This window comes from Brassica napus, unplaced genomic scaffold (assembly GCF_020379485.1).
Source record: "Brassica napus cultivar Da-Ae unplaced genomic scaffold, Da-Ae ScsIHWf_545;HRSCAF=820, whole genome shotgun sequence".
Taxonomy (NCBI): domain Eukaryota; kingdom Viridiplantae; phylum Streptophyta; class Magnoliopsida; order Brassicales; family Brassicaceae; genus Brassica; species Brassica napus.
The window spans coordinates 38,884-49,998 of NW_026016610.1; the positions used below are offsets into that span (position 1 = coordinate 38,884).

Sequence of the window (11,115 nt, forward strand, 5' to 3'; positions counted from 1 at the left end):
TCGATTTTGGGTTTACAACGAATTTACGTTTGATAATAACGTAACCACCAATGTGCAACTGCATTCCTTGTAAATTGGTCGTTAATCAGATGGTGCAGCGTTGATGTTTCTTAGTCATATATTTACGACTACTTTACGACTACATGAAAGTTTAGTCATAAACGAGAAGTTAGTTTACGACCAATTTGCGACGAAAACTATTAGTTGCAAAATTACGTCTATGTTACGACGAACATTCAGGTAGTCGTAACTTAGTCGTAAAGTCGAAGGTAATTTACGACTACACATTTGTAGTCGTAAATCGTAGTCGTTACTCCCACGTTTTCTTTTAGTGATTACCTTAATGATACGGGTCTTCACCAGCGCTGCATTCACCACACAGAGAGTGTAGCCGTCGGTGGCGGGTTTCGATGGGTTTCTGACGGAGAAGACGCTAACGACGGAGAGAGTAGTCGTCCGTGGTGGGTTTCGATCGGTCTCTGACGGAGAAGACGATGAGGACAGAGACAGTCGTCGTCGTCGATCGGTCTTCTGACGGAGAAGACCGCAGCCGCCGGAGATGACGCCGTGAGGAGAGTCATCGTCTGTCGTGGTTTTGATCGCCGTTTCGATCGCTTCCTTTGTGTCGGAGAAAACAAGAAGCCGACACAAATGAGCGAAAGAAAGAAAAGAAAAAAAGAAAAATAAAATTAATCTATTCCCAAGCCGACACGTAGGGGTGGGCATTCGGGTATCCGTTTAGGTTTGGGTCGGGTATTTTAGATTTTTGGGTATTTTGGTATAGAGGTGTAGAACTCGTTCGGGTATTTTTGTACTTCGGGTCGGGTTCGGATATTTTTAGTTCGGGTTCGGTTATTTCGGATCGGAGTTCGGATATTTAGATTTTGAAAAAACAAAATTAAATTTTCATTTCTCAAATTTCTTGTATTTAAAAATATAATTTCACTTAACTAATTTTTTTTATTTTTAATAGATTGAATGGTTAATAGATTTCGACATAACATTTTGTAACTAAAAAGACATTAATTTGGTTACTGTTTTTAAAATTTTGATGTAAGTTTTTGTTAATTCTTGAAATAAAAAGCTTGACATGCATTTTAAGTGAGTAGCAAATCATTTTTTCCGTAATTCTATGTATATCATATGAACTTAAAATATGTGTAGTATCAATATAAATATTCTATATAAAATGAGAGATGTAAACTAGAACTATAAGGTTAATTACACATATATTTGGTTATTTTCGGATATCCATTCGGGTTCGGATATTACCCGTTCGGGTTCGGATATCCAATCTCTCCTAATTCAATACCCGTTCGGATATTCTGCTACTTCGGTTCGGATTTCGATTCAGTTTATTCGGATCGGGTTCGGATACCACTTAGGATATCGGATAAAGTGTCCACCCCTACCGACACGTGTGTTAAAAACCAATTTAAAAAACGCTCCCACAACACCTTCAGGATCGGTAATGGGCTTTTTATTTTGTTTTGAATTAATTAAATGGATAATTTCCTTAAAACTCAGTTTAGAGTCAGCAATAAACTTGGTCTAATTCATTAAGGGCATAAATATATTTTTCAACTTTAAATAAGAAGGAAAAGAGAGAGAGAAAATCAGAAAACTAGCTCATTAAGCAAAAGTGAATCTCTGTCAGGACTCAGGAACAAGAAGAAGATGGGATTGTTCTCCAACAAGATCTCCAGAGATGAGCTCAAGGCCGGAGATCACATCTATTCATGGCGATCTTACATCTACTCCCATCACGGTTCCATCTCCTTCACTCTCTCTCTCTCTTATCCACATTTTCGCTTACTCTCGATCACGATCTTTAGCTCCTTTCTCTGGGTTCTATGCATTCCATTTCATAGGAATCTATGTAGGAGCCGGTAAAGTCATTCACTTTACTCGTCGAGGTGGTCTTGAAATCGGAACCGGTACGTATCTGGACAAGATCATCGAGATTTCAGTTCCTCGTCACGGAGGAGACAACCCTTGTCCTAATTGCGGAGGCCAATCGACTCTCGACGGCGTGATCTCTTCTTGTCTCGACTGCTTTCTCGCCGGAGGAAACCTTTATCTCTCCAGTACGATGTCTCCAAGGCTATCCTTGTGGCTAAACAGCGAGGCGGTACCTGCACTACCGCACCTTCAGATCCTCCTGAAGAAGTCGTTCACCGCGCGAGGTACCTTTTATGGGGAAATGGGTTTGGTGAGTACCATCTCTTGGACAACAACTGTGAGGATTTTGCTATCTATTGCAAAACTGGTCTGCTTGTTTTTTCTGTCACCAAGTCTGGAAGTAGCAGCCAAGTCAACGCGGTGTGTGCAGCAGGTGGTGTTGCTTCTTTGGCACTCAGGTATTTAGGGGTGGGAAGGACTGCTGGTCAAGCGGCTTCATTGGCGGTGTCTCCAGCTACGGTGGTTTCTGCTGCAACCAGGGCTGTTACGATGACGCTTGGACTTGTGACTACTGGTTTGGCAGCCGCCGTGGCTGTGGCGGGATATAGTAAATACTGTATCGGTCGTGTGGCTTACGACGTTGGTGTGAGAAAGGATGTTCGCAAAGTCCCTGTGGAAGAGCTTGCTACACTTATGGCAGTTCTAGAAGGCAATATATTGGACAATTTGGACATTACCAACAGCGACAAAAACAAGTAGTGGAAAATTACTTGAGTACACGGTTCATGGATGGTTGGATGAGTCGATGACTAATCTGTTGACTTTGCTTATGCTTTGTTTGTATTGTGTAAACTGTATTTTAACCATTTGTGGAAATGGCAAATACAGTCAACAATATTTATTACTTTCAAGAACTAAACTCTATCAAGAGATTTAGATAAAGATCAACTCCATGATAAAAACTGCTTACTTTTCATTTACATAAAGAGAAATGGAGAGTCAAGACAGTAATTAGTTCCTTCCTCAGACATCACTTCAACGATATTTTAATTGCAGGAGACAAATATCTTACTATTAGCAATGGTCTGCTACTGAGAATAGTATGATGGGTGGAATGGCGGCATTACAAATCCAGCTTGCTGACCATAGTAAACAGGTTGAGGAATTGCAGCGGAACCATAAAGCCCAGCAGCTACTGGGTTCATGTAAGGGCCAAGAATACCACCACGTGCTGGGCTCACAAACACCAAAAGGGTTCAACTGCAGAGCTGTAAAGTAACAGATGAGAAGGTTACAAAAGATGGGGACCACTTTTCACTGGAGAAATCAGAATTGCTTCACAAGGAAGAAGTATACAAGAAGCTTATTGTCAGATGGTACTATTATAAGTTAGGAAGCGAGTTAAGCCGCTTGGAGCCGCGGAAACGGGGTTCAAATGTCTCTCGAAAGCTGGGACTGAAGCAGGCTATAAGGCCAAAATCATTGTTTCTGCTGTGGGCATGATGCTTCCTGAGACGGTAGAAGTTCAAATATCTCAGGTTCAGGAGTGGAACTATAAGGCAGGGGTGTTCAATCCGGATATCGGTTCGGTTTCGGTTTGGTTTTTCCGGTTTTTCGGTGTTTCGGTTTATAAAAAATATCTACCATATTAAAACCATATTTAATATGGTTTGGTTCGGTTTATATACCGTCGGTTTTTGGTTTATTCGGTTTTATACCAAAAAAACCATAAATATATTTTTCTTTTAAAATATTTTGTGAATTTTACTTTATAAGATTAGATATCGGCTTTAAATTTAATTATAACATGGCGATATTTTGGTTTTTAAATAATCTATTTTTTATTTTACTATTTAAATAATCAGTAAACATATTTAGTTAATAATAGTAATAGTTTTATGGAATAAAAGTAAGAAATATCAGTAATCCATAATACTATTAAACAAAAAAGTAAAAAATATGTTTTTTTTTTAATTTGATAAAAAAAAATTTGAACTTAAAATAAAATATTAAATAACTAAAATAAACATTTAAGTAGGAATATCATACCAATAAAATAAATTAGGTATATATTATTAATTATATTATATAATTTACATATACTTATACTTTATATTTTAATTGATCGGTTTATTCGGTTTATTCGGTTTGATCGGTTTATATACCAAACCATATCCATATACCACGGTTTCTTAAAAATGACATCCATTCGGTATATTCGGTACTACCAAATCCAAACCATTTTTTCTATTTCGGTTCGGTTCAGTTTTAATTGGTTCGGTTTTACCGGATTGAACACCCCTACTATAAGGTGAGGAAACGCAGGTTATGGAGAAAAGACATAGTCTCTTCCACCATGGCTGAGTCATATGAAAGGTGCAAGGATGTTCTTAGGTGTAAGAACAGATGGACGAGAACAACGAGCTGTGGGAAAAGAGCACCTTACATCAAAGGGGAGTGGAGAATTTGGGATTGGTTTATATCCTTGGGGTCATGATGATATGGAGGAAGATACATGGGAGTTTGAGATAGAGATTACGGACTAGAAGCGATCCATTCATATGTTTAAAAAGTCAATGGAGACGTGGGCTAAGGAATCAAATTTTGGTCAAGCTGAGTGTTTGAGAGTAATTGACAGTTATTGTGAAGGTGCTGGTAGCCAGAATCCTAACGTCAATGGCAACCGTGTGTGGAATCCTGGAGTTCTAGTGGTTGAAGAAGACAAGAGCTATAGCAGTGTTATAGCTGAGAAGTTGTGGATTGCTGAGTATAGGAGAATTTCTGTTCTGGACGTTCACGATCTCTAGCTTTTTTCTGGTTCTATGCATTCCATTTCATAGGAATCTATATAGGAGCCGGTAAAGTCATTCACTTTACTTGTCGAGGTGGTCTTGAAATCGGAACCGGTACGTATCTGGACAAGATCATCCAGATTTCAGTTCCTCGTCACGGAGGAGACAACCCTTGTCCTAATTGCGGAGACCAATCAACTCTCAACAGCGTGATCTCTTCTTGTCTCGACTGCTTTCTCGCCGGAGGAAACCTTTATCTCTTCCAGTACGATGTCTCCAAGGCTATCCTTGTAGCGAGGCGGTACCTGCACTACCGCACCTTCAGATCCTCCTGAAGAAATCGTTCACCGCGCGAGGTACCTTTTATCGGGAAATGGGTTTGGTGAGTACCATCTCTTGGACAACAACTGTGAGGATTTTGCTATCTATTGCAAGACTGGTCTGCTTGTTTTTTCGGTCACCAAGTCTGGAAGTAGCAGCCAAGTCAACTCGGTGTGTGCAGCAGGTGGTGTTGCTTCTTTGGCACTGAGGTTTTTAGGGGTGGGAAGGACTGCTGGTCAAGCGGCTTCGTTGGCGGTGTGTCCAGCTTCGGTGGTTTCAGCTGCAGCCAGTGCTATTTCGACGACACTGGGGTTTGTAACTACTGGTTTTTCAGCCATGGCTGTGGCGGGATACAGTAAATACTGTATTGGTCGTGTGGCTTACGACGTTGGTGTCAGAAAGGATATTCGCAAAGTCCTTGTGGACGAGCTGTCTACACTTATGGCTGTTCTAGAAGGCAATATATTGGACAATGACAACAACGACAAAAATGTTGTGAAACTTAGGATTTATTACTGTAAGTTTCTGTATATTATTAATGAATGTGTTCCCTTTATATAGAGGTTACAAGAGAGATAAATGGAAATACAATAATAGGAAAGATTACAAATCATAAACATAAACGAATTAGGAAATAGGCAAGTTCTAGCCGCCTCTCTCTCCTCTCCAAGTCTCGCGGCCGCCTCTCTCTCTCTAGGGTTGGGCCGTCTCTCTCTCTAAGTGTATGGGCCGGTTATGGACATCCACCAATTGATTTATAATACTCCCCCTTGGATGCCATAACCATACAGAGATTGTAATACGCTTAATGTTGCCTCATTAAAACCTTATCAGGAAAACCCAGTGGGACAAAACCATGATGGAGGAAAAAGAGTACAACACGTACTACTCCCCCTGATGTGAACCTCAGTGGAGGTCCTTCAGCCTACGCATCCCAATCTGATGTGTGAGCTTCCTGAACGTGAAGGTAGGAAGTGCCTTGGTGAATAGGTCAGCTGAATTGTCACTGGATTGTATTTGGACGACCTGGACCTCACCGGCTTTCTGAAGCTCGTGAGTAAAGAAGAACTTAGGCAATATGTGCTTCGTCCTATCACCTTTTATGTAACCGTCCTTGAGCTGAGCAATGCACGCAGCATTGTCCTCATACATCATGGTTGGCTTTTTGCACTCGGCCGTCCCGCAATCAGCTCGGACGTGTTGGGTCATCGACCTCAACCAAACACACTCGCGGCTGGCCTCATGTATGGCCAATATTTCCGAGTGATTAGATGAAGTGGCCGCGATGGTTTGTTTCATGGAACGCCATGATATGGCCATACCTTCATGTGTAAAGACATACCATGTCTGTGATCGAGCTTGATGTGGATCTGATAAATAACCAGCATCAGCAAAGCCAACTAAACCATCTTTGTTATGGTTAGTATAATATAGACCCAAGTCTTTCGTTCCTTGCAGGTAACGAAGAACATGTTTGATCCCATTCCAATGCCTCTGGGTCGGACAGGAGCTAAACCTAGATAGTAGGTTCACGACAAAGCTTATATCAGGCCGTGTGTGAGTTGCCAAGTACATTAAAGCTCCTATGACACTGAGATATGGCATTTTGGGACCTAGGTCATCTTCATCGTCCATCTTGGGACGGAATGGGTCAGTGTCCAGGCCGAGAGACCTCACGACCATGGGACTGGTCAGAGAATGGCAATCGGCCATATTGAATCTCTTGAGTACCTTTTCAGTGTATGCCATCTGATGCACAAGGATCTCATCATTTATGTACTCAAATTATAATCCCAAACAGAATTTTGTTTTCCCGAGATCTTTCATCTCGAATTCTTTCTTAAGGTATTCAACCGCTTGGGAAATTGTATCCAAAGGTTCCTAGGATATTCAGATCATATATTTCGATGATTATCAATATTGTTCTCGAGAACTTGCTGTACATTGAGCTCAATACCCTCTAGTACTTTCATTATCCAGTGGACCATATAAATATGCAGTCACTACATCAGTTTGCTGCAAGTCTAATTTTCTCTCTTATATAGCCAGACTTATGAGAAATCTTAAAAGTAGTTGCATCCACCACATGGGAGTATATCTCCTCATAATCCATTACTGGTCTTTGTGAGAATCCTTGTGAAACATTAGCTTTATATCTCACGATTTCTATTCCTCACAAGACCCATTTATGTCTACTGGTTTTAACATCATATAGCGTCTTAATCATATGGCCAAATACACATTTCTTCTTTAAACTATTTAATCCCACGTTTTCATTCAATCTATTCTACGAGTGCGCACTCTTATGTTGACGTGGGTTCATGATCCTCACTTATATTCATAAATTCAAGTGCTACATTGTATCATCTTATGTCGACATTCCTTATTGTGTTCCATTATGTTCCAGACATGATATAATCGATTGAGATTCATTATTATCAGGACCTTTAATACTTTGCAGCCTGGCGTCCCAAGCTACATTGTTTTGTACCTGTACCTTAGAGCCGGCCGGTCTTATCTCTATGTCTGGTATGGTTTCCTTGACCTCAGATTTGTTTTATCATTCTATGCACCTTTCTCTTTTGTTTCCGAGGATTCTTATCTTTTGGAACTTATTGGTCTATCTTGTATAGACCCTGTAGCAACTTGACTGTGTGTCTCTTGGACATCAATTTAGTTGGTGCTTTACAAGCTGGTTTATATATGACTTAGTCATTTTTTTTCGGGTCAGCAAATGTGTCTGGCATTTGATTAGCTAGCTTTGTAAATCTATAATCTTTGGACGTTTATTTCACATTCTTTAGTCTGAGGATCTTGCCAAGACAATGATGGTCGATACCATTCTGTTTCTCTTACCAGCTTATTATTTTCTCCCCCTAATGTTGGATAGTCGGATCCATTAAACTTTGCAATCCGTGTTCTTGGCCACTAAATAGATCACCCATATTTGGCTCAAGATACTTCATTATTTATGGGAGATTCATATCCAACATATATCCCCATCATCATCCTCTTCTAAGGATCCATCTTAGACGGCACATATATTTGTGGTGGCTTATCCAAATATCTCAAGATGTTGTATGTCTGGCTCATGACCTGTAATAAATTTGAGATTGGAATATCTATGCTCACTTAATGGTCTGATGCTTATTAGTTAAGATGCATGTAAATTTGTGTGTCCCCAAGCCTTGGACTGAGAGTTTGGACCTATGGGTAATGGCCAATACAGATTTATAAAAGGATTCAGCCAAGCTATATATAGTATGGACGTGCGGATTTGTCCTCACTGCCCCCTCATAGATATACTATAATCTTTAAGTACTTTGGGACATCATGGCCTAATGAGTTTTCCTTGTGTTCATGCTACACACGTGAGATTCTATGGGATAACTCTTTGTGCCCTTTCCAATATAAATTTCGCATCATGTTTTGGACCAGGATTGCCAATCCGGTCATACCATAAAGTGTACAATTTCGTGGGTAAACCATTCTGGTTACCATGACTATTGCCTCTATCATACTGATCTTGGCATAGTCTAGATCAATAGAGAATGCAGGTATAGTTTTTTAGGACTCATTATGGCCTTGAGCGATTTTATACATATATCTGAAGGAACTCTTTGTTTCCTTTGCCAATTGTTTCAATATGGAAACCATTCATTCTTATATCTCTATATAATCTCAATGAGTTTTTCTGGGTGAATATAAAGCATCTAAATGCTTGCCTTTATACATATCTGGCCATAGCCCTTAATGTGTACCATACCCGCAAATCATATTGGCGTTTTCAAAAATCATTCATTCCTTTTATTAAGTTTTAATAAAACAAGTTCATAGAAATGAAAAACATAGAAATGAAAAACATCAAAACAAAGAACATAGAATTTAGATTACAAATGTCGAAATCAATCTTCAGTTTTTTTTTTATTTAGACAATCTGAAGTTTCATAATCCATAAGATCGTCCTTCTCATGATTGAAGTCATTTTCATCATCTTGGTAAGTCATATGGGCTTCAGGATTCTTCCCTTTCAAGCTCTCTTGATAGAGGTCAACTAGATGCTTGGGAGTCCTACAAGTCTTAGCCCAATGATTGCTCATTCCACATCTATGGCACACGTATTTCTCTGATTTAGTCGAGTGTTGGGGTTTGAAAGAAGATCCACGGCCACGACCATGGCCTCGTCCATATGAGCCACGGTCCCGTCCATGGTCTCGACCACTTCCTCGCCCGCGGCCAAAGGATCTTCGACCGTGGCCACGTCCGTTCGATTTGTCTCGACCACGGCCATGCTGGCCGTTTCCTTGGAGGTGGTTGGACTCTTTATTGTCCTCTGTAGCGTGTGCATCAGGTAGTGGAGCTGATCCAAGTGGTCTCATCTGACTGTTTCTCATTAGTAATTCATTGTTCTGCTCAGCGAGCAAGAGACAAGAAATAAGATTAGCATAGGTTTTGAAACCTTTCTCTCGGTACTGTTGTTGTAACAGCACATTGCTTGCATGGAAAGTGGAAAAGGTTTTCTCAAGCATATCATGTTCCATAATACTTTCACCACACAGTTTTATTTTAGAAACAATCTTAAACAGTGCAGAGTTATATTCGTCCACAGACTTATAGTCTTGGATCCTCAGATTCGTCCAATCAAACCGAGCTTTTGGTAAGATCACCGTTCTCTGGTGATCATATCTCGATTTCAATTCATTCCAAAGATCTAGTGGATTCTCAATGGTTAGGTATTGATCCTTGAGACTCTCAGCTAGATGATGACGAATGATCAAGATGGCTCTGTAACGATCCTTTTCATTGGCATTATTGTTCTCGGTGATACACTCACCGAGTCCCTTGTATTTCAGGATGATCTTAGCATCGAGCGTCCACTGAAGGTAATTGTCTCCAGATAGATTTAGGGCAGCGAAATCAAAGTTGTTGCTCTTTGACATCTGAAGTTATAGATTATTATTTTTAAATCTTGTAGGAATAGTTTTTAATGTTTAAACGATTAGGGTTTTATGTTCAAACAATCAAACAAGCCTTCACAGCCAAGATCTATGCCTCACGGCCAATGAGCAAGCCGCACGACCATGGATGCAAACTAGTTCGTTTTTATGCATTTAGTTTGTCGTGTAATTGAAATCCTAACATGGTTTGTTTCTATCAGTTCATGATGCAATCAAAACAAGCAAACCTATCGGCAAAGCAAAGATCAAGCCACACGGCAATTTGATTTAATTCAACACCATTCCTAGAATAAGTTCTAAGTGTAATTGCAATCAATCAATGTGATTAAGTTATGGTATGAATGCAACAAGGCCACACGGCCACGAGTATGATCAAGTCTATAACAGTCGAACCTAATATATAGTTTCAGATTTCGATTTTAAAATAATCTAAACTAGGTCTTTAGGGTTTTAGTTTAAACAAGCTAAACAATCAGATTCAAGTTTGAACTATCCTAACAATAGTTCTAGGTGATCAAATCAACCAATCAATGTTCAATTTCAAACAATCAAAATCGATTTTCAGAATTAGGGTTTTAGGGTTTCGATTTTATTAACAAGCAATTTCAATTTCAGGATGATCAAATTCAATTTCAATCAATCAATCAATCAATCAGTTTAATTAATCAATAGTTTTCGAATTAGGGTTTAGGGATTTCAAAAATTTGATCTTAGATCAAAGGGATTTGATTTGAGATTCAAAACCTTTAAGGTTCTGATTTTAATTGATCAATGGATCAATCTCGATTTTTAGGGTTTGGGGATCGAACTTATAGAGCTTCGATTTACTCGCTTAGGGATTGATCTATTAACCTACGGCTTTCATCTTAGAGATTATATTTTAGGGTTTCATTCTTTAGAATCAACCAAATTCGATTCATTATGTTCTTAGAATTCGAAATACCTTTAGTTTAGTTGTTTGTAGAAACTGGACCACCAAGAATGAACCTTGAGCTTAGACACGATCGGGACGCGAGCTGGCTGGGACGCGAGCGGAACACGAGCTGTCTTGGACGCGAGCTGGAACGGAGTCGCAAACGGATTAGGGTTCGTTGGGTTCGGATTAGGGTTCCAAAGCAAATCGGCGCGCACTGTATCTGTGC

The 11,115-nt window shown here is 39.7% G+C and overlaps 1 pseudogene; it reads left to right on the forward strand.

The window, feature by feature from the left end:
* The first annotated feature begins 1,622 nt into the window (after positions 1-1,622).
* Positions 1,623-2,844, forward strand: LOC125604420 (annotated as a pseudogene).
* Positions 2,845-11,115: the final 8,271 nt, after the last annotated feature.